Source organism: Nannospalax galili, unplaced genomic scaffold (genome assembly GCF_000622305.1).
Source record: "Nannospalax galili isolate Female #2095 unplaced genomic scaffold, S.galili_v1.0 scaffold269, whole genome shotgun sequence".
Taxonomy (NCBI): domain Eukaryota; kingdom Metazoa; phylum Chordata; class Mammalia; order Rodentia; family Spalacidae; genus Nannospalax; species Nannospalax galili.
In genome coordinates, this window is record NW_008359530.1 from 193,640 (window position 1) to 217,207 (window position 23,568).

The 23,568-nt window shown below is 46.1% G+C and overlaps 1 protein-coding gene across 4 annotated transcripts in view; it reads left to right on the plus strand.

The window, feature by feature from the left end:
- The first annotated feature begins 1,443 nt into the window (after positions 1-1,443).
- Add2 (adducin 2) overlaps positions 1,444-23,568 on the plus strand; it is a 115,607-nt gene continuing 93,482 nt past the window's right edge. Inside the window, exons 1-2 of one of the 4 annotated variants that reach the window (XM_029558732.1) lie at positions 1,445-1,680; positions 13,422-13,558. The gene's annotated coding sequence lies outside the window, so the exon portion shown is untranslated. Of the gene's footprint in view, positions 1,681-1,731; positions 2,006-13,421; positions 13,559-23,568 lie in introns of those variants that run through there. The other 3 variants (XM_029558734.1, XM_008823244.2, XM_029558733.1) reach the window with 3 other exon arrangements.

The window sequence follows — 23,568 nt, forward strand, 5'->3', positions numbered from 1 at the left end:
AAAGCTGTAGTGTTCCCTGTAGCCCCTGCTGGCCTGGAACTCACTATGTAGACCAGGCTGGCCTTGAACTCACAGAGATCTGCCTGCCTCTGTCTCCTGAGTGCTGGGACTAAAGGCATGAGCCACCACACCCAGCTATTTTTTAATTAAAAAAATATGTATAAGCGTTTTGCCTGAATGTAAGTAAGTGTACCACAAGTGAGCAAATGTGCAGACTGGCATTGGATCACCTGGAATTGGAGTTATGGATGGTTGTTAGCTGCCGTGTGGTGCTGAGAACCAAACCTGGGTCCTCTAGAAGAATATAGTGCTCTTAACCCCTGAGCCATCTCTACAGCCCTTAGCTAGCTTTTTTTATGCAGCCCAGGACCACTTAACTAGGGATGGTACTACCCACAGTGAGCTGGGCCCTCCTGCATCAATTAATAAGACAGTTCCCCATAGATAGGCCCACAAGCCAGTCAAATCTAGGCATTTCCTCAGTGGAGGTTTTCCACTCCGATGACTCAAGGCTTTGTCAAATTGATAAACATAAGTAGGACAGTGGGCAAGATACTTGCCATGGACGCATGAGGACTGGAGTTTAGATTTCAGTACTGCCTAAAAGCCGGGCATGACAGCATGTGTCCGTGTGTGTGTGTATGTGTGTATGGCACTGGCTGTCCAGTCAGCCTAGTCAAAACAGTGAGCTCCAAGTTCGGTGAGAAAGCTTATCTCAAAAAAAAAATTAATAATATATATGGTGGACTTTGATAGAAGACACCTGACATCGACTTCTGGGCTCCACACCTGCATCCCCCCCCCCCACATGAACACACATAAATGTAGACCCTGGAGGTGTAGAATTCAGAGCTGCACTTGACATCCTGCTCTTCGAAGGCCAAGCCCTGAAAAAGCCTGTCATAAGCATTGGTGGAGTGTGACTCCCTACCCCTCACCCCAATGCCTTGGCTCTAGGGCACTTTCCAGCCATGATGGGTCCACAGAGTTAGGTTGTCCTCAAGGTCGAAGGACCAGGTAATGGCCGGTCTCAGGCTGCAACTAAGTCACTCTCCAGGTTTCTCCAGGGAGGGAGGGAGGAGGGGCAAAGGATGAGAAGAAACTGAGGTTGCTGGAGTGACCCCAGTCTGGGAGGACAGGGCAAACTATAATTTTGTCCTAGATGAAGATGGGGTTAGGATTAGAATCTGAATCAATCTGGTCTGGAATTCAATCAAGCAATTGATATAAATATCATTTAGAATTTCCTTCCAAAGGCAAGATGTCTTTCCAGACCAAAGGTAAAATAAAAACAAGTCGCCTATGTGTGCGACTCCTTTTCTAAACCCTAAGCTGGCTGGCTCTGGGCTTCTCCCAAGGGCAGGTCCTGGCATGGGCTGTGCTGGGCCGAGCTGCGGCAGGGCGCGGGCGGGGACGCTGCTGCAGAGGGGGCGCTGTGCGCTCGCTCGGCCTTTTGTCAGCGCATAGGGCGGGGAGCTCGCACGCCCTCCAGCCTCCCGCGGGCTCTGGATTTGATTCTAGCTGAATCTCCATTGGGAACGCGGATGAGGGCCTTTGTCCCGCGCTGCAGGATGCGCGGGAAGCGCCGCGCTCTGGAGTAGCCCAGACCTGGGAAGCTGTCCCGGAGCCGCCCAGACGCGCCCGGAGGCCACCGGGGATGGACGTGAGGCCGAGCGAGAGGTAGGGGGTTTCGGGACGCGTGGGGCGTCCCCAGGGTGCCTGAGCCCTGCGCATCCACTGCACGCTGGACCTGAGACCCGGGAGTGGCTGTGCCTGCGCAGGAGCCGGTTCCCGGGTTCATCTGCAGCTCTGCGACTCTGTCACCCCGAGCTGGCGACCCTCCCGCATTTGGAGTGGGGACACTCGCTCCTGGGGACCGTGACGCCTGGCGATGTGGCCTTCGCTGCTGGCGTTGGTGGCCGCCGCCCTAAGGGAGCCGCCAGGATGCGCCTGCCTGGCTACCGATGGTGAGGTCAGGAGCAGCCCGGACTCAGCTTGTCAGGAGGTGCGAATTGGGGTGGCAGGACAGGTGCAGAGATTCTGGCTGCATTAGGATGGGCGACTGGCACCTGAGAACCCCAGGTTTGGGTTTTTATGACACCTTAAAGCTTTGGGTGGTGTGTGGGAGGCCACTGTCCCCGAGGAGGTGCTACCGACCAGTTATCTTTAGTGCTCACTTTCTCCCTCTCCTGCATCCCCTCCTCTCCTGCACCCAGAGAAAAGGTCACTCTCAGTCCAGGGTCCAGGAGGTGGGAGTTAAAGCCGCTGCTTGTTTTGAAATCACCACCACAGCCTGCCAGGTGTTGGGGGAAGGGAGGACAGGGCAGACCACTTTAGGATGCCTGTCAGGCCTGCGACTGGCCTATTGTCTGGCTTGTCAGGCTCCTTCCTTTTCCACCCTTAATCTCCATCCCCTGCCAGATATGAATACGTAGATAAATAAAATTTAAAAGCAAGCCTCAGCTCACAGTCTACCAAATTCTTTTAACAGATTCTCTTTTCTCTGAGATACACAGATCTTTACCCTCTCTCTTTATGCCCACTCCTCCCTCTGGCAGTTTATCATAGGAGCCAACTCATTCAAATGGGCTTATAAATAATAGAAATAAAATCTCCTGTTTCTCTATGGAGATTTCTGACTAATTAGTGAGGAGGGGCTGGCTCTCCATCCTTGATAGAGCCAAGCTGGTGAAGAGGATGGCTCAGCTCCTTTCATGGAGCTTGGGCTGCGATAGGTGTAACTTGTGCAGTGAGAGGTGTTTGTGTGAATGGTATTAGAAAGTTTGTTTCAATAAGGAAGGACCAGCTGGTTAACATTTGAAGCAAGGATGCTTAAAATGAGTTTGGCTGGAGAAGGTAACTGCAGTGTCAGACTGGCAATAGCCTCTCCCACTAGCATGTCAGAGATTTTGAATGGGGAGGGGTATAACATTAAATATTTTTGGTTTTTTTCAAACCACTTTTGTGGTGCTGGGGATGGAATCCCTGGAGCATGGTAAACAGGTGCTCTACCACTGGGGTTACACCCTCAGCCCAATGTGTTTGTGTTCTGTCATTCCTTCTGAGAGCGGACAGATGCCTCTCAGTGCCTGTGGAGCAGGACCTTGCCCAGCCCCCTTTCCTTCCTACCCAGCACAAGTAACTGCAAACTCTTCACTGTGAGTGTGACTTGTTTTCACATACATCTGAAACCCCACATAGTACTATTTCTATGATACAATATCCAAGGATTTATAGCAAGCCTCATGTTCTTTCTTTCCACCAAATGCTCAACCTGATTAGAAGAAATGTGTTTGCCCCATATGTAGTACCGAACCTTGCTCCAAATACCATTCTATCAATGGGTCGAGGACATGGGGGAAAACTCACTTTGAACACTGCTCTACTATGGGGGATGTAGCACTCAGCCATTGTTTTATGTGATAAGATCCCACCATGTATACCAGGCTGGCTTCAAACTCACCATCCTCCTGCCTCAGCTTCCCAGGTGCTGGGATGACAGGCATGTCATCCAGCCTCAGCTGAACCTCAGCTATCCTTAAAGTGACAGATGATCAATTGTGTGTGTTGTCAGAGGGTTTAATATTAAGATTTTAAATATCTATGTAACATTGGAAAATATATTTAACTCCTACATTGCTTCACAAGGAACTTAAGGCACTTTACACAGATTCTAAATAAGGTAAGCCTAACTTAGAAGGGAAATGAAACAGGAAATAAGGCAGAGACACTAGGGCAGGAATCAAAGGCAGCTGGGAAACTTCCAACAACTCCAGTGAAAGGTAACTGACCAGTCCACATGTCTGTTTCATGTGTAGACTTACTCACTCACTTGTTTATTCAGCAAATATTCATGAGGACCTACTATGTGCCTGGTTTTGTGTGAGGTTCTGGGAGCAAAGAGGTGACATAGATGGCCATGGTCTCTGCCCTGATGGCCCTTCAGGACAAAGAAGGAACACAGAGGAGCGCAGCAGTTCTGTATTCTAAGGCCAGAAAGGACCTGTTTCCAGACCAGCAGGTGGGGAGAGGCCTTCCATCCCCTCCTTGTTTTGTACAGGGTGTTTCACATGCTTGGTGCTATTCTCTGACCCATGAGTTCCCACACAGTTTCTCATAGCCTTTGAGGTTGTATGCATTTTGAGGGATGTATACATTCTCTAAAATTAATACCTTTATCTCAGTGATATTCTTAGCTAATTATTAGTAGGAAATGTGTTCTAGATTGTCTTGATGGTGAGGCCCCACCCATCATGCTGATACCAAGCAAAATACAAGCCACTGGGCAGTCCTGTGAGTGACTTTGTTGATCAGAGTATTTGAAGTGACTTTAGTTCTGTGTTACTCTGTTGGAGCAGGGTACAGGCCTGGTGGGCCAGTTACAGCATGAGTGAAGGGAAGGGAGTTTGACTAGACCACACAGAGAAGGAGGCTGGTGTGCACAGGACACAGGCTTGCCATACTCAGAGGAAGGAATGGCTCCTGGTACCTGCCACCATTGGTAAGGAGCGAGGGTCACATCAGGTGCACCTTCCCATGGATCAAGCCTACCCATGTAATAGGAGCGGGAACTATAGTAAAGGCGAAATGGAGATGGAGGGACTGCCCAGTAACTACCTTACACTCAAGATAATGAGATAGGCAAGTGGCTGTGGTGGTTAAGTGGAGCCCAGTTACTTGACTTCAAATCGTTCTACTTCCAAGCTGTGAGTATTTGGGCAAGTTCCTTTACCTCTCTGTTCCTTAGCATCCTCTTATGATAACGCAAGGCTCGGCATAAGGCATTGCTTTCCTAAAGGTTGGTGAGTTTCACACATGGGCTGTTTGAACATAGACTGAAGCTCCTCAGATGTTAGCAATGACTGTTTTTATTAGTATGAATCGGCATCCCGTTTATGTAGGCACTCCAGGGTGGCTAGTGGCAGAATTTTAAATTATATCTGATTATCTTCAAGTGGCAGTGTGTTCAGGGTTATTAGCATTGTTTTGCATGGCATGCTGTGATCCCTGCCTGCCCTGGCATTGTCAAAGTCAATTGCAGAAAATGACAGCCAGAGAAACAGCCTGAGGCTTCATCTTTCCCTTGTTTTAGGTTTTGAGACAGGGTCTCAATTTCAAGTCCCCCCGCCCCGACCCCTGCACTGGCATGGAACCCACTATATAGTCCAGGCTGGCCTCAAACACAATTAATCCTTCTGCCTTAGCCTCCAGAGTGCAGGATTACAGGCAAGAGAGGCCACGCCCAGCTCTCCATTGTTAAACTCGGAAAGGTGTTTTAGTTTCCCAGAAAGACACTATCTGTTGTAGTAAATCAGGTTGGTTTTAAAACACTCTGTTTGAGTGACAATTTAAAGTTTGATGTATTGATGTGTTTTGTTTTACTTTTTGAGACAGAGTCCCACTCTGTATCCTAGAGTGGCCTGAAACTCACTGCATATCCCACGGTAGCCTCGAACTCACAGCAATCAATCACTTACAGGCATGAAGTGCCTTATGTGGTTTGGAAGCAACTTTGGCATTTAAAAATAATTTTTATCACATTTATGTGTTTATTGTGCATATGTGTATGTATGTGAGTGGGTGTGCACATGCCATGTTGCATGTGTGGATGTCCAGTGACACCTTTGTAAGAGTTGGTTCTCTCCTCCCACCATGTGGGGCCTGGGCCTCAAACTCAAGTTTGTTGGTCAGAAAATGCCTTAAGCCTCTGAGCCATATTGCTGGCCCTGCTTTGGTGTTTTAGTAACTTAAGAATTATGAACTAGATTTTGTGAATATACATATTCAAGCTACATTTTATTGAAAGTACCTAAATTCAACTAGAGTTTGCATTGCTTTCCCTATAGAGGAATCTTTGTCTAGTGTAAATCTTCTCAACTGTGTTCAAGGTATAGCCAGGATTGCTGGAGCAGAATTCTGACTCTCTAGAAGAGAGATTGCAGCACCAATTTTGACTCCATGCACCTGTCTACTGAAGGGTTAGCCTGAATAAATTTTAAGGCTGTAACGTCAAAAATGTCTTTGTCTTCAGCAATCATGGCCAAACCCCTCTCACTCAGACGGAACCAAGGAATGACAAACAGGACCAGTTTTTTGGTTTTGCTTCTCAGATAAACCACAGGAGACTAGCTCATCAGTGGTACTGAATGAAGGGAAAGGAATGGGGTGCAAAGTTCAGTGTTATCATTGGGAATTAATTTATTCATGATCTTATTCAAGTACAGTTTTTAAAATGTTTTAATTACACAGATTTACAAGGTACAGTGCAATGATTTTCTACATGTATCAAATGGGTAAAGATTGAATCAGGGCAGTTGGCATACCTATCTCCTCAGATATATCTTGGTTTTGATCACCATGTATGTGTGTGCTACTTTATGGGCCCAGTGTGATATTTCCATACATGCCTACGATGTGTTCTGACCAAACCAAGGCAACTAAGGTTTCTATCTTCTTATAGCTTCATTTGCAGCCTTCCAGTCCCTCTCTTCTGGTTACTTGTAAAAAAGAATGGGTTGTTGCAAACTACCATGGAAATCATAACTTACTTGTTCTATCTAACATGTTTGCATGCCTATTCCTGACCTTTTATCCCTCTCCTCTTCACACTTTGCAGTTTCTGGAAATCACTATTACGCATTCTAATTGTCCTTTTGAAAAAGATATTCGTGCCTAGGGATGTGGCTCAGCTGGCAGAGTGCTCATCTAGCATGCAGGAAGTCCTGGGTTTGATTTGGTCCTCAGCACTGCATAAACTGGTGCATGGTGTAATCCTGGCACTGGGCAGGCAGACGAAGGAGGATCAATAGTTCAAGGTCATCCTCAGCTATACAGAGTGTTTGAGGCCAGTCTGGGCTACAAGAGGTACTGTTTAAAATGGAGGAAAAAAGAAGAAGAAGAAGAAGAAGAAGAAGAAGAAGAAGAAGAAGAAGAGGAAGAAGAAGAGGAAGAGGAAGAGGAAGAGGAAGAGGAAGAGGAGGAGGAGGAGGAGGAGAAGAAGGAGCAGAAGGAAGAGTAGGAGAAGCCATCCATATTTATTCATTCAACACAATGTCCCTCAGTTCTATCCATTTTGCCACATGATAGGATGGCATTCTTTTTATGGCTAATACTCCATACTGTATGTATGTGGCATTTTCTTTAGCCATTCATCTGTGGATGGCACCAGGTTAGCTCCATATGTTGTGAGCAGTGATGCAGTAAGCATGGGTGTGCAGGTGGTTTTCAAAAAAGATTTATTTATTTTTATTTTTATACGCATGAGTGTTGGCCTGAGTGTATGCCTGTGTACCATCTATGAGCCTTGGGTCCTCAGAGGCTGAAATAGGGCATAAGAGCCCCCTGGAACTAGAGCTACAGATGATTATAAGCTGCTCTGTGGGTGCTGGGAACCAAACTCAGGTTCTCTTCAAGACTAACAAGTGCTCTTAGCCACTGAGCCACCTTTCTAGCCACACGGTATCTTTTTGATACAGTGATAACATTTCCTTTGGCTCTACACTCAGAAACAAGACAGCTGGGTCATCTGGTAGAGACACAATTCTCTTTTTATAATTTTTTTATTCTTTTATTAAATTTTGTTTTTTGAGGCAGGGTCTCCCTATAACCCCAGCTGGCCTAGAACTCAATATGCAGGCCAGACTGGCCTCAGTCTCAAAGAGGTCTGTCTGCCTCTGAATCCTGAGTGCTAAGACTGAAAGAGTGCACCACCACACCCAGCCTTAAATTTTTTCCAATTTTATTTTTTATTTTATGTGTTATATTTGCTCTTGCTTACCTAGGCATTCCATGTTTCCTTCATCCTTGTGATTCCTTATCAAAATATTTTCAAGATTGGATGTGGTGGCACATGCCTTTAATCCCAGTACTCAGGAGGCAGAGGTAGGCAGATCTATAGTTCCAGGTCAACTGGAACTATAGGGAGAAACTGCCTTGACCCCCCCCCCCATTTTTTTCACCTCGAGACTCTATATTTATTCTTTGTCTTACAGCGTTCTGGAAGCTTCAAAATTATATTCTGTTGTCTGTGTTAAAAAACAAAACAAAACAAAAAAACTAGGGGCAGGGGAAATGGCAGCCCTCCTGTAATTACAGCACTTGGGAAGGGATCCCCAGAGTAAACTGGATAGCCAGACTTACTACATCTACAAGTTCTGGATTCAAATGAAAGATCCTGTATCAATTGAAGAGATGATCAAGAGAAACTCACAACATTAACCTTGAACCTCCGTATGCATACACATACATGCAAACATACACAACACACACACACACACACACACACACACACACACACACACACACACACACAAAGGAAAGTCCAGGACAGTTTTAGCTCTTTTCTCTGTGCAGTAACTAATTAGTTAATTCATTTGTATTGCTGGGCATTGCACATACTAGGCAAGTACTCTACCATTGAACTGTGTACCTAGTACTTGATGACTACTTGATTTAAAGAAGAATTAAAGGGGCTGGAGAGATGGCTCAGAAGTTAAGAGCACTGGCTGCTCTTGTGGAGGACCCAGATTCATATCTGTAACTCCAGTTCCAGGGGATCTGATACCCTCTTCTGACCTCCTTGGGCATTACATGACACAGGTGGGCTTACACACATGCAGGCGAACACTCATACACATAAAATAAAAATAAATAAATAAGAAAACAACGAAAAATTGAAAATATAAAACATGGGACTGGAGAGATGGCTCAGCAGTTAAGAGCACTGGCTGCTCTTGCAGAGGACCTGAGTTCAGTTCCCAGCTCCAGTTCTAGTTCGAGGGGATCTGACACACTCTTCTGAGAGCAACTGCAATCATATGCACAAACCCACACATGAATACACACACACACACCCCACACACAGGCGCATGTGAGCACACAAGCACACACGCAATTTTTAAAACAGAAAAGTTCATAAACTAAGGCACAACTTAACAGAGTCCCAAAGCGAATGCCTTGGTGTGCACCATGCAGATCAGCAATAGGACACTGCTAGCTTGTGAGCCCCATGTTCCCTCCAATCTGTTTTCTTCCTCCTCCCTGGAGAAAACCACTCTTTTATAGGAACAGCTTACTTGCTTTCTTGTACAAGGAAGCAAAATAGCCAGACTCCCTTCTCATGAGCTTTGTACACTTGTAGGTCTACCATTTGTGTCTTGCTAGTGTGATGTCCATAACATCACCATGCTAGTTCCTTTTGATTTTGCGGTCGGAGGGATCAGTCCCAGGGCCTTGGGCATGTTGGGTAAGTGTTCTAGTGGGGAGCTACATCCCCAGTTCCATGATTTTGTGTGTATATACATGTGTGCTCATTTGTGTGGAGGCCAGATATCAAGCTATGTATTATTGCTCAGGAGACATCCACCTTGCTATTTTGAGACAGGGTCTCTCACTGGTCTGGTGCTAGCCAATTAGGTGAGGCTGTCTGACCAGTGAGTTCTAGAAATCCTTCTGCCTCTGTCTTCCCAAAAAGGGAATTACGGTGTGCTCCACCATGGGAATTCATCCTGGATTCTGGGATTGGTCCTCAGGTTTTTGTGGCAAACACTTTACTGGCTGAACCATTTTCCAGCATCCAAGATGATTATTTTGATGCTTCAGAATATATATTAAATTCACCTAAAGTATTTGTGTTTTCAGCTCTCTTTGCCTGACTATTGGGTAACCAGCATAATCAAGGAGAAAGAAGTTGTGGGAAATGATGGATGGTTACTTTGAGACATCAGGAGTTAGGTTGGAAATGGTCAGATGTGTGTATCTTGGCTGACCCTCCTCCCAAGGAGATTCAGGGTCATGAGCACTAGGTTGGAGATGGCTTCCAGGTGGCAATGTGGACCTGTCTGCTCACCTTTCCCCTCTCTAAAATGACCAAATAAAAACACAGCAAGGAAAATGGATCTGTTTTACTTTTAGAGAGCAAGCAGTGGACCTTTGTTCTTTCCGGATTCTATAGAAGACATGGTACAAACAATGCTAGCCAGGGCTGGAGGAAGTGGAGGAGTTCCAGTAAAATACAGGCTCAGTGCTCCAGGACTGTATGGACTATGGCATAGGCAGTGGGGTTTAGGTGAAGGTACAAGGCAAAGGTGGAACCTCTGCTCTCACTCCTGGGTTGAGTGGTGGGCCCGTCTTGAGGTGCTGAAAGAGTTGCAGGCATGCAGTACTATGACCTAGCCAGCTGTGAGCAAGGTCAACTATGGAGGGTAAAGACACAGAAGTTCAGTAATAAACACTGCTTGGTGAAAGAGCAAACACCCTGACATATTGGGTCTGACACAAGACTTCATCGAACAGCTCCAGGCTTCCCACCATACACCCAATGTGGCTTCCCAAAAACAAGTTCCATTTAATACCTGGAACATCTGGGAAGTGTCTAGAAAATCTTATCAGGCCAGGTAACAAATCCCTCTGGCTTCTCTCAGTGGCAGCTCTGAGGATGGTCTGACACCCTACCCTGCACCCCATCCTCTATGCACACAGTTGATTGGACTTAGGCCAGGCCAGTCAGGGTTTGTGGTCATCTTAGGCTGTGCACGAAAAGGGGGCAATCAAATGAGAAAACAGGAGATTCTACAGAGCAGACAGAGAACTCCCAGGTTTCCTCCCACTCCATGATGACCTGTGTACAGGGAAGGCTCATGGCTCCTGGACCCTAGTTCTTCTAGCACCTGAGAAACCCAGCCAATGAGATTGCTTCCATCTGTCCTGGCCTGGCAGCTGGGGTCCCTTGGGTCTCATGGGCTCTGGACAGAACCTGAGGGCTCAGGGCGCTCTCCCCTACCTCTCCACTCACAATTACCTTTCTGAAACAGAATTGGAGTCTCCTTATTCCTCTCCCTTGGGATGTGCCCAACTGCTTTCCTTGTTCTCCTGCGCACCACCCAAGGCAGGCAGAACCACCCTATCCCTCTGAAAGGGCCTCTACTTCTCTATACCTTTTCTGGATTCTGCCCTCCTGCAACCAGGCCCTCCTCATCTTGTGTCTAAAAAGTTGGCTCTTTCAGAAAAGTCAGTAAAATAGACATACTTCCAGCAAGATTAATTAAGACAAAAGGGACAAAAGTCCACAGTACTGGAGACAGCATATGGAGCACAGACAAGAAAAGATTTAAATAGCAAGAACACTGCATATTGGATCCTAACACATGAGCTCTTGACAAAATGGACAATTTTTGCAGAAAATGTGAGCCAATATTGACTCGAGAAATAGAATGTGGTGTCCCTGAATGGGAGAACCACGTTGTTAAGATGTGCATCCCCACAGTTCCTGCTGTGCTGCCTGGTAACCCAAAGGGACATGAATTCCTTCTTATTTTTATATTCCTTTGGCAATTTTCTGTGAAGTTCAGAAAAGGGAGTTAAATGCTTGTGCTCAATCATTAATTATTTTTTCTGCAGTAAAATCCATTCAAGTACATTTGACTGTCACTGACAAACTGTTTCTCTTGAATAATATAAACAGTTATTAAACTCTGAGGTGTTATGGGTACTTTATTCAAGACATTTTCATTTAACTGTGAGTGAGGTTTTTCACCTGTGCTGTTTATTGAGTTTAATTTCATCACTCTTGCTTTCTTTACTCAGCATGGGGCCTCAGACAGATCTGGCTTATACTTTAAAAAAATCTGTAGTGATCCTGGGCATAGCTCCAAAGGACTCCATATCCCCTACTACAGGGACACATGTGCATCCAGACCCAGCCCAGATGTCCATCAACAGGCATTTGAATAGACAGTGATAATGCGACACATACACACAGTGGAATGTTATTCAGGTGTGGGGAGAAATGAAATGAAAATTGTAGGAAAATAAATGAATCTGGAAAGTATAATATTAAACTAAGTGATCCAAACTTAGAAAGACAAAAATCACATGTTCCTTCTCATATTTGGATTTTAGCTTGTAATGTATACATGTATATATGCAAACATGCATAGGTGTGGGTAAAGTCGAAAAAATCCAGGAAACATACCAAGGGAGGGCAATATTAGGTGATGAGGAAGGATGGGGGTGAGCAAAGGACATAGGGCATGAAAGAGGAAAGTATCTGGGGGAGGGGCTATGAGAGGGAGCAGCAGTAGCAGACTGGTGGGGAACATGGGAGGTGGGAGAACCACAGAAAATTCTTCATTTAAAATGCCATACTTGTATCTAACAAATTATATGATGATTAAAAGACACAAAAGCATTTAAAAATTTTTTAAGTCTCCCCTGAAAAGCCACAGTCTGTATTCTCTTTTCATCACTGTGTCGATGGCAGAACACTAGTTCTGGTGACCTCAGCAGCCCTTGATTTGAAATCTGTTCCCCATCAATCTTTTCAACACCTAAATTAGCTACATCTGTTGCCATAGTTACACTGCAGCAGCTTAACCCTTCCATGCTTGGTTCCACCACATGGAGACTTTTTCTCTTTAAAATACAGACCTTTATTTTTCTTCTGTTCTCAAATGTTTTTAATTTTGTTTTTTGAGCTAGCTTCTCACTCTGTAGACCAGGCTAGCTCAAACTCCCAATCCTCTTGACTCAGCTTTTCGAGGGCTGTGATTACAGGCATGCCCAACTATGCCTGAGCACATTTTAAAATTCTAAGATAATGCATGCACATGGCCACAAATCAGATGGGAGTGAACAGGTTCTAATACAAATCGGCTTATCCTTTTCACCCAAAGCCCTTAATCCAAAGACACTTTCACTTGTGATTCCCATTCTTCTGTCTGTGGGTACCCCTGTATCTTAAAATAATCCTCATAGACTGCTGCTTCTAAATTTATCAATTACCATGGTCATAGAGTGGCTTTCTGCCATGAGCTTGTTGTGTCACACCTTGGCCACTCATGGCTTCCTCCTGGTTCTTCCTGCAGCACCAGGCAATGTATGGATTAAATCCAGACTTTGGGCTGAGGATGTGCTCAGTGGGTAGTGTGCTTGCTTAGTATGTCTGGGGTTATAGGCTTGATACCCAACACCACAAAGAACCAGATGTGGTGGTACACACCTGTAATCCCTGCACCCAGGAATACAACAGGAGGATCAAGAGTTCAAGGTCATCCCCATCTACAAAGACAGTTTGAAGTCAGACTGGGTTACCAGAGACCCTGCCTCAAAAGAAAATAAAGAACATATTTCTCTTTTGCCAACTGTTGACCATATCACGACTCTACTCTAGAACATAAAACTATTTCCACACCCTCCTTTGCTGTCTTCCTCCTACCCTCTAGCCCTGTTTATATTTACTTATCAAAGTGGCTAAGATATGCCTTCTACTTCAAGCCATTGCTGTTCTGATAATTTGGCTATAAGGTCTTCATTGTTGAGCCAAGACGATGATCATGTGCAGTGAGTAAACTGCTAGGTCTTCACATCCTTCTCAAGGGGTATCAGTGTCAAGGCTTGGACCACTAAGTGACTGCTATTTCCAGGGCCAAGTTCCAGTGGGTTCTGTGATATGGAGCTCCCAGGTTGTCCCTGAGAAGAAAACCCTTTGATGTTCCCAACACCGTCATCATGACTCCAGTTTCCTCCTGTCACATGCGGTTTCTGTCAGTGATGGCAGCTGGTGAGTTTGGAAACAGCAGTAAGTGCTGTTTTGAGATGTAGAGATGAGCCACACAGAGTGCCTGCCTATGGGCAAGAAAGGAATGTGGGGTCTGCTCCTCTGTTACCTGTGCTTTGTGCCCCCCTGCCTAGCATCATTTTTTTCTCCCTGCCCTCCATAACTCCTGCTACCTCAGAGTTCCGGCATCTGTAGGTCTTTGTCACATAGACTGGTGCTTCTGTGCCTCCAGTCCCTTTGCTTAAAATCTAGGCTGAGTGTTTTTTCTCAGATGTTAGTCACCAGTCCCCATGTGCTTTGGTGCTCCAGGAAGCTGAGGCCTCCCTGGTTATGAGTCACTCTTACCTTTTCATCATAAGATGCTGTCATCACTCCCTTAATCAATACTATAGGGTCTGAGCAGGGACAAGGGGGGACAGGATTACCACCTGGAATTATAACCCAGGGGCATTAATTACCATCAAGCCATACATACCAGTAAAATGTTGGCAATAGCCACTATTCAAATTCAAATGGTGAATTAAAATAGTGAAGTTTGATTCTCATTGTTATAAAAATGCCCCAAATAGCTTTAGTATCTGTCAGTTCAATCCCAGTACCTTCTCTTATTTGGAGTCATTTCAGAAACATTGGAACCTTCTTCCCCCAACTCAGGATTAGCATACAGTTTCCACAAACACAGTTATTTCTCATCATAGACATCAGAAAAAGATAAAAGTGACAAATCAGGAATTTGACTGATTGTCTAGAAGGAACTGTAATCACAATGAAGATTAGGAGCTGAACACCTTTTTGGAATGGGAGGGGAGCCTCTCACTGCCCATTGGGCCTTTGGGAAGGGCACTCAGATTGCCAATACTTGGTTTAGATGCAGAAAGTAAAAGAAGGGAAGAGCTAGCAGAGTGGACACTCCCGAGGCAGGTGAGGCTGCTGACCTTTCTCTCCTGAGCAGGAAGAACGATTCATGGATGCCAGATACTGTTCAGTTTATGGACAGTTTATTTATGGATGCCAGATACTGTAAACCTACAGTTCCATCCTTAGCCACCAGGGAAATGCAAATGAATTTGAGATTCTATCTCACTCCAGTTAGACTAACCAAAATTAAAAAACAAAAAGAGACAAATGCTGGTGAGGAAGTGAGAAAAGATGAGTCCTCACTCAGTGCTGGTGGGAGTGTGAACTAGTACAGCCATTAGGGAAATCTGTGGAGAATCTGTATTAAGGTTTCTTAAAAAATTAAAAATAGATCTACTGGGGCTGGAGAGATAGCTCGGTGGTTAAGAGCACTTGCTGCTCTTCCTAGGACCTAGTTTGGTTTCTAGTACCTATATTGGGCTGCTCACGATTGCCTATAATTCCAGTTCCAGGGGATCTGATGCCCTTTTCTGGTCTCCGTAGACAACTACACACATGTAGCATATACACAGATACATGCAAATACACATAAATAAAAATAAATCTCTGAAAAAATAGAACTACTATATAACCCAGCTATACCACTCCTGGGCATATTCTCCAAAGACTGTGTACCCTACCATAGAGACACGTACACATCCATGTTGATTGCTGCTCCACTGGCAATAGCCAGGAAATGGAATTAGCCTAGATGAATGATGAAAATATGGCATATGTATACAATGGAATTTTACTTAGCTGCAATGAAAAATGAAATTATGAAACTTTCAGGGAAATAGATGGATCTGGAAAGTGTAATATTAAGTGAGATGACCCAGTCTCAGAAAGACAAATATCTCATGTTCTCCCTCATATGCAAATACTATCTTTTAATATTTGCTTGTATGTAAATCAGGGAGTGTGAGAGTAGTTTTGGACTATGAGAGAGCGAAGGAAGTGAGGGCAAAGGACACAAGACAGAAGAAAGTGAGGGAGAAGAGGAAAAAATTTTGTTTGAAATCTATTGCATGCTAGCAGAAAATAAATTTAAGAAACCGGCAGTCCCAACACAAAAGAAAACCCATTGTCTCTATGTGCCTGTTGCCTTGGAGATTCCTGCCACACTTCCCATCTTAGCAGGTTGTTAAGCTAGATGCTGCCTCTGGAATTCTGCATCTTGGCTTGACTTTGCTGAAGCCTCAGGCTAGGAAGCTGCCGTCTGTTCTGAGACTGTTCACTTTGCTCCAAGCTGAGGTGATATCAAAGAATTCAAACTCCTTCATAAATGTTCATTATTGATGGAATAGTGTAATATCTAGGATTTGTCTCAAAATAATGTCCTGCGTGAGGTTAAAGGTCAATTATGATGGACCATGAGCCAGTGGTTGCTGAGGTTGAGTCTATCCTGCATGCTGTTAGGGAGTCATGAGGTGCAGCTCATAATGACATCAGGACAGGAGGTATAATCAGAACTTGCAGCAAATTTGGATCTACTCTGAAGACATTCAATGATGGGTTCATTATACTTGCTCCTTAATTTCGTATATTTTGCAAAAAAAATTTTTTAATGCCATTTTGTTCCGTTTTCTGTTTTATAAACATGGAGCTTTTGACATTGAACCTGTTGTTCACCATTTGTCAACTTCAAACACAAAATGAGAAGCCAACCAGAGAATATTATCAGTGTATGAATCTATTAAGTTGATTTATATTGAGGCAAGAATCCATAGATTCTGCAGCAATGCTTAATTAAGTTGACAATGACACAGGATGGTTCTATAGCTGCAGTTTATGCAGAGAAGCCTGATTTCTATAGTGAATGTGGATCCTAGGAGTGTTACAGGTGAATGGAGGCAACCCAAAGAAAGAGCAAGTCTGCTGGGATTTGAGCAGGACCAGAGAGCAGGCTTGCTCCTGCAGAGCCCCATGCACCCCACTGCCTCTCAGCCTGTCACCAGCACTTCTCAGCTGCTAAGATAATCTTTTCAAGTTTGGAGTGACTTTGGAAAAAGGAGGATTTCATTCCCACTCTGTTAACTCCCATATTGAAGGGCTTCCAAATTTGTTTTGCTGCTGAGGTGGTAAGGTAGGTGATAGGGTGGGTGCTTAGACAGGGCTGCAGGGGTGGGGGCCAGCCTTTCAGGGTGTCGGTGATCTGGATTTTGCCAGTTAGAGGGTTACAGTTTTGGCATGAGCCCCCTGTGCCCTGTTCAAGGTGGGGTTCTGGGTTGCAGGCAGCGGATGGCTCAGGTGGCTTGTGAACGTACAGCTGGGCTGCCAGCAGGGCACTGCAGCAATCAGCTCTTCAGTGCTAGAGTGCAGCTGCTGCAGCCCAGACAACTCTTCTCCAGAGGCGGGTTGCTCCAGTGCTCTGTTGCTAACTGTTAGGATTGTTGCCCCGGTACGGAGATGGCTGCTTTGTAATTTACCTATCTGGGCCTCTAAAAGTCACAATTACTGATATATAATACAGTATGTCTACAGCAAGCTTTGTCTTCTTTGGATGTATAGTTCTGAGGCTTGTGCAAATAAATATATAGAATCCGGGAACTTCACTGTAGACACTACTGAAGTTTTCTCATGTCCCTTTCTAGTGACCTGCAGAGCAGGCCCTGGCACCTGCCCACCTGAGTTTGGTTTTACTTCTGTGGAATGTCATCAGAGTATGGCCTTCTGTGTCAGGCCTCTTCCACCCGCTAAATGTTTCTGAATTTCTCCATATTGCTACATGTATTAAAAGTTCTTTTTCTTTAAATCTCGTGTGTCTGGGGGTGGGGGAATATGTGCGTGCCATGCTGCACTTGTAGAATTCAGAGGACAACTTCAGGTATGAGTCTCATCTTCCACCTTATTTGAGACAAGGTCTCCTTGCTGTGACAGTCTCCTTTCTCTTCCTTCCATCTCATCATAGGAACTCTGCAATCACAGACACAAACGACCACATCCAGCTTTACATGGGTTCTGGGGATCTTAACTCAGGTCCTCATACTAGCACAGCAGGTGCTAGGACTGAGCCATCTTCCCAGCCCATTGATAGTTCTTGTTTGTTTGTTCGTTCGTTTTGAGACAGGGTCTCCCTGTAGCTCTAGATGGCCTAGAAAAAGCTATGATGACTATGCTGGCCTTGATCTCACAGAGATCCTCTTCCTCCTGAGTGCTGGGATTAAAGGCGTGTATCACAATGCCTAGGTTGATTGTTCTTGTTTGCTCAGTAATTTGCTTTCTATGTGTGTGTGGGGGGAGTTCATTTGAGAGCAGACAGACCACTGGGCTGCCTCTCAGGGAGCAGAGAAACAGTAATATGTCTTTTGATGGATGTACCATAATTTCTTAGCTACGTATCCATTAAAGGGCATATGACCTGGGCACAGAGGTGTGTACTTATAATCCCAGCACTTGTGAGGCCAAGACAGGATAGTTAGTTCCAGGCCATCTTGGGCTACTCAATGAGACTGGCCTCAAAAACAATTTGGAGCAGACATGGTGGCGCATACCTTTAGTCCCAGCACTCAGGAGGAAGAGACAGGCAGAGCTCTGTGAGTTCAAGGCCAGCCTGGTCTACATAGTGAGTTCCAGGCCAGCTGGGGCTATAGGGAGACCCTTTCTCAAAAAGACCAAACAAAAAAATTTCTAAGGCTGAAACACCCATAGAAGAATGGATTGAAATCCCAAGCTGGGCATGGTGGTACACGCCTTTAGTCCCAGCACTTGAGAGGCAGAGGGAAGTGGATCTCTGTGAGTTCAAGGCCAGCCTGGTCTACATAGTGAGTTCCAGGCCAGCTGGGGCTATAGGGAGACCCTTTCTCAAAAAGACCGAAAAAAAAAATTGGGGGGAAAAAAGGCATTTGTGTTTTTTTCATTTTTTCATTTTGGGGTTTGAATGAAGCCTTTGGCCTTGTAGGTAAACATGATTTTGTGGGTGTGGGATTTCAGCTGTCTTGGGTATACGGGGCAGGACCACAGGGCAGTTCATTGAACTCAACTCTAACTGCCAAATTGTTTCCAAACTGGCTATGGTTGGACATTCCTAGTAGCCATGGGGCTCAGCTCCAGTCACTCTGCATTTGGTGGGCAGGTGTATGTATGTGATGTGTGTGCATGTGTCTGCATGTGTGTACATGTACAATATGCGTATGTATGTGTATAAGTGTGTGTGTATGTGTTGAGTGTGTGTGTTTGTGTGTGTGTATTTGCTTCTTAGCCATCATTGGAGATGTAGAATAGTCTCTGGTGACTTTAGTTCACATTCTAACTATCAACAATGCTGAGCATCTTCCATGTGCTCACGTTCTCTCTTTGAGTGTGTTCTTGGCTTTCATATGTCAACAGGCTCTACCGTTCCCAGGTGAGCAGGGTGTTCTTTAGTCTCAAAGATGTTGGGGACCTCTGTTATGCAAAGTAGAAGCCCCTTCACGTCCGGACAGCTCATGCAGCTCGGGGTTATGTGCTGGGGATCCTTTCATAGCAGGGTGCCTTCCTGGCATCTTTCCTGACTCTCCTTTTGAAGTGCTCGCCACAAATGCTCACATAAACATGGCCTCTGGCTCTAGAGATACCATGCTTTTCCTGTGTAATTTTTCAGGTAGTCAGCAGTCTGGCGGCATGGCAGAAACCCACTTCCATATGTAAATAGAATGCCTCACAAAGTATCTAACAGCCAAAGCTTTTACCACTACCCCCATGGTATAAGTATCCTAGTTTTCTCTTAACAGAGAGCTGGGTCGCAGAGCTGCTGAATCACTGAGAGCAGAGACACTTAATAAAGCTGTAACACAGACTAAGCCGAGTCTTGAGTCTTGTGTCTTACTACCGGCGACCTAGCCTCTCCGGGGGGCAGCACTCCTCCGTTACCGACTTGCGGACATTCCTAGCTTTCGCCGTTCTAATACTCTTCCCACGTGGTCCAATGGCCAGTGGCCCTCGCTTCCTGAGGAAAGTACATGGGTGAATTAAGGGCGGGATTCGGCTGGACAATGCTCCAGCAGCAGAGGAACTTTCAGCACCTGAGCAGCGGACACGAGGACCCAAAGCGGCTGAAAAGCCCGCAGGACACCCGACGCAGCTCCCAGAGAGGCGCGGCCAGAGCCAGACCCGCGCCGCGACTCGCCAGGTGTGGCGAGGACCTCGAGATACCCGCGCACCCCACGCCTGGGGCCCAGAGCGACCCCTATACAAAGAGGCAGCAGGAGCCCGACAAGAGGCACCAAGGGAGGATGCAGGGAGTTGTCCCAGAGGAAACTGGCATTAAGACCAAATCAGGAGCTGAGGCAGGTTCCCTAGTCCTTCCCTCCTCACAGGCTGCTGGAGGTGGGGCTGGGGCAGGAGCTCCTGATTCATTTGGAGATAGATTTTATTTTATTTGCTTACTCCAAATTGTGGTTTTTATAGCTTTAATTGAGTATCGTTAAAAATCAATAACAGAGCAGTCCTCATGCCCCTGTTGATATTTTGGAGGGTGGGGAAGGGAAGGATGTATAAAGATGTTCAAGAAAACGAACATAATACTGGGTATGATGGGGCACACTTTTAATCCTAGCACTCAGGAGGCAGAGGCAGGAAGATCTCTGTGAGTTCAAGGCCAGTCTGGTCTACAGAGTAAGTTCCAGGCTAGCCAGGGCTACATAATGAGACCCTGTCTCACAACAAAAGAAAGAAAAATATTTAAATTTCCTTGAGGTATGCTAACAGCAATAAGCAGTTTATCATGTTGCTCTGTAAGTTTATGTGGTCTGACTGGGTACATCTGGCAGGCAATGGTCATGTGTTCACTGGAACCCTATATGCAACTGCTGTTCCAGGTGTGGGGTTACTAGGCAGAACAAAGGTTCATCCTCCAATCAGGAGTGACAGAGCTGAACCTGCAAATAAATAGATACATAGCACCAATGCCCTGTGTTCTGCAGAGGAAACACTCGGGCAGCACAGGGGACCAACAGGAGGAGGCTGTTCTGGAATGAGTGTCTAGAAGGCCATTCATGGGGTGGTGGTGAGGGGCTGACTCAGGTGGTTAGTGGGACAAGGCTCATGAAGGTATTGTTATTGTGTTATTCTGATGACTTCATGGGCTTCAAATGAGATGAGCAGGGTGTGGGCACTTGGGCAGAGCTGGTCCTTTGGGAGAGACAGACTGCTTGGCAATGGTAAGGCATTGTTGGACAGGGTGGAGGTTCTGAGGGTCGGGTCTCTCCTGTGCAGGTAGAGGCCAAAGTCAGCTGCTCTAGAAGAGGTCAAGAAGAAGGTCATATAGGGTTTAGCCAAGGGCAGGCTCTTCAGGGTGAGACCAGTTGGCTTTTAGAAGGGCTGTAACAGAGGGTGAGTCCCAGCTAGAGAAGGAGATGGAGAGAGGGGAGTGTGGTCAAGAAGAGGCAGGTCAAGAAGTAGGACACTGAAATTTATGAGACAGGTGTTGTGAGACCCGGAGTGTCACCATGAGAGGAGGTGCCTGCAGCTGGGGGAAAGGAGAGAGCACTGTGTCAGACACTGTGGAGATGGGCAGTGTTATGTGGTGGCTCATTCTGTGGATGTGGATCAGGACTGAGTCAGGGTGATGATAAGTGGAAGATGACCAACTAGGAGCTGATGTCATCAGAGGATGGAGGTGACAACCAGGAAAAGGAGAATTGTCAATGAGGAGCAAGCATGGTGTCAGTCAGTGGAAGATGTGCACTTCTGAGATGATGGACAGAATCTCACGTGGCCCAAGCTGGCCTTGAACTTGCTGTGTAGCCAAGGATGACCTTGAACTTCTAATCTTGCCTCCACTTCCTGAGTGCTGGGATGATAGTTGTGCAGCTCCATGCCTGGTTTATGCAATACTAGGGATCAAACACAGATTCATGCATCCTAGGCAAACACTTTACCAACTAAACTATATCCCCAGCCTGTGATACATAATTTTTGAAGAAGTAGCTGTTGGGTGGAAAAGGGCATCTTGAGGGAACCCTGGCATGCCCTGAGTCCACAGAAAGCAGAGAGAGCTGTGGGCAGCAGTGTGGTTGGGAGAGCAGACCATTAGCTCCTCCATTTGTACATCATCTGCAGGGGCTTTATGTAGCTGTATTAGAGAGTACTGCCAAGAATTATTTGATTGTTCAGCCTCCAAGCAGGAAAGACGGTAACCAAGGATGCATCCTGGGCTTTGGGCTTGTTCAAATTTCAGTTAAAGGCGACCAATGAACAGGATCTGGTGTTGTTTACCAAATGTTGCCTCCAGGGATCTCCTTGCAGTTCTTGTGAACTGTAAGGAAGAAAAGCAGAAGCCCTCCCTCGAGGTACCTTGTATTTTTCCTCTGCAGTTTCTGTACCACTCTTCAGCCACGGTCTCATGGAGAGTCAGAAGGTTTCAGTCCCTCTAGATTGCTGCCTTGCTCTGAGGTGACTCCCCTGTCCAGCCTTGCTCTGGTGCCAGTGATCTGTAATGAAATGCTTGGGGGAAATGATGGGAGCTGACATCATCCATGCCTCAGAACTTAGTGCAGAGCATTCCTGGGGAGTAGAGCATCCCTTGAGAGAGTATGGGACCTCAGCCAAAAGTCTCACAAAAGTGCTGTGTGCTGTCTGCAATCTGCGGCCTTTATTCTCCCACTTCCCAAGTAGAAGATTCATCCCTCTTTTCTCTAAATCTCCCTCCCAATTCCCCATCCCCCTTCCTGGGTACCCCCTATCTCACTGAGAAATAGAACCATTGTGGTGTCTTTCCACCACCCAACCTCTGGCCTGTCCACACATCTGCCCTTCCCTCTGGGACAGGCCCCTGTCCCTCATCTTCTCAGAAGCACCCCCCTGCCCAGCTGCTTCTCCTCCCCTCTTCCTACTGTCCCCTAGGATGTCACCCACACCTGGAGCCTGTGCCCCATCTTTCTCTATGTTCTCAGCTGCCTCTGTCTTGGTTCTCACTGCCTGTCATTGCCCTCTACCTGCATTGGCTTATTCCCTCTGTGCCATCCAGGCTGCTCTTGTCAAGGGCACTATGAGGGTGATGTCATGCTGATCACTGTAATGAACGTTCTCTGTTATTATTTTACTGGATGTACAACCAGCCCTGGCACAGCTGCCCACTGCCTGGAACATTCCATTATGTGCCACTAGAAACAGCTGCTCCCTGTGTTCCTCTACTACCCCTGTGGCAGCCCCTCCTCTTCGCTTGTCACTTCCCCCTTCCTATGAGGAACTTTAAGTGTGGGTATACTCTGGGCCTGTGTCACACACCTGGTCTTCCTACTCAGGGCTTGCCTAGGCCTTTCTTAGCTTTAGACTCTATCTATAGGCAGTAGAGTCCACTATCTCCATCTCTTCCTAATGCTATCTCAGTGTTGCCTATGGATCACCTGGGGAACCTGTTCCAACATGGCTTCCCATTCCACAGGTCTGAGTGTGGCTACATGTCCCCCCAGTGTGAAGTGGCATTGATGTTGCCCGACTTCCACTCGTCCTTGGTGTGGTGTGGCCTAAGGAGGCAGTGTCCCAAGCACCAGCCTCCTCCTGGACCTTTCTATTCTGAGATCTTGCAGGCCTTTCAGACCAAACCTACCAGGACTCTGGTAGAGTATGCAACTCGTCAGCCTGTTTCCCTGGGTTTCCTCTCAACATCAGCCTAGTTGTTCAAGCCAGACAGGTTAGAGCAGCTGTCCTTGTTTCTTTTCTTTTGCTTTCTTATCCAATTCACCAACAATACTGTGGTTCAATCTTCCTGTACCCCAATCCTTCACACAATCCCATGGTGAGAGACAAGCACCTCCAACATGCTGAGCTGTATTTACATTGATTGAGTGATTGGTTTGTGTTTTGTTTTGTTGGGACAGGATCTCACTATGTAGTCCAGGCTGGCCTGGAACTTTCTATGTATACCGAACTAGCCTCGAATTCACAGAGACCTGCCTGCCTCTGCCTCCTGATCCCACAGGCTTAAAAAAATTATTATATTTATTTATTTTGTGTGTGGATGTGTGTGAGAGTCAGTTCTCTCCTTCCATTGTGTAGGTCCTGGGGATTGAACTCAGAACTCAGGCCTCCGGGCTTGGTGGCAGGTACCTCTACCTGTTGAGTCACATACTTGGCCCTGTTTTTTGTTTTGTTTTGCTTTAAGTCAGAGTCTTGCTATGTAGCCCAGGTTGGCT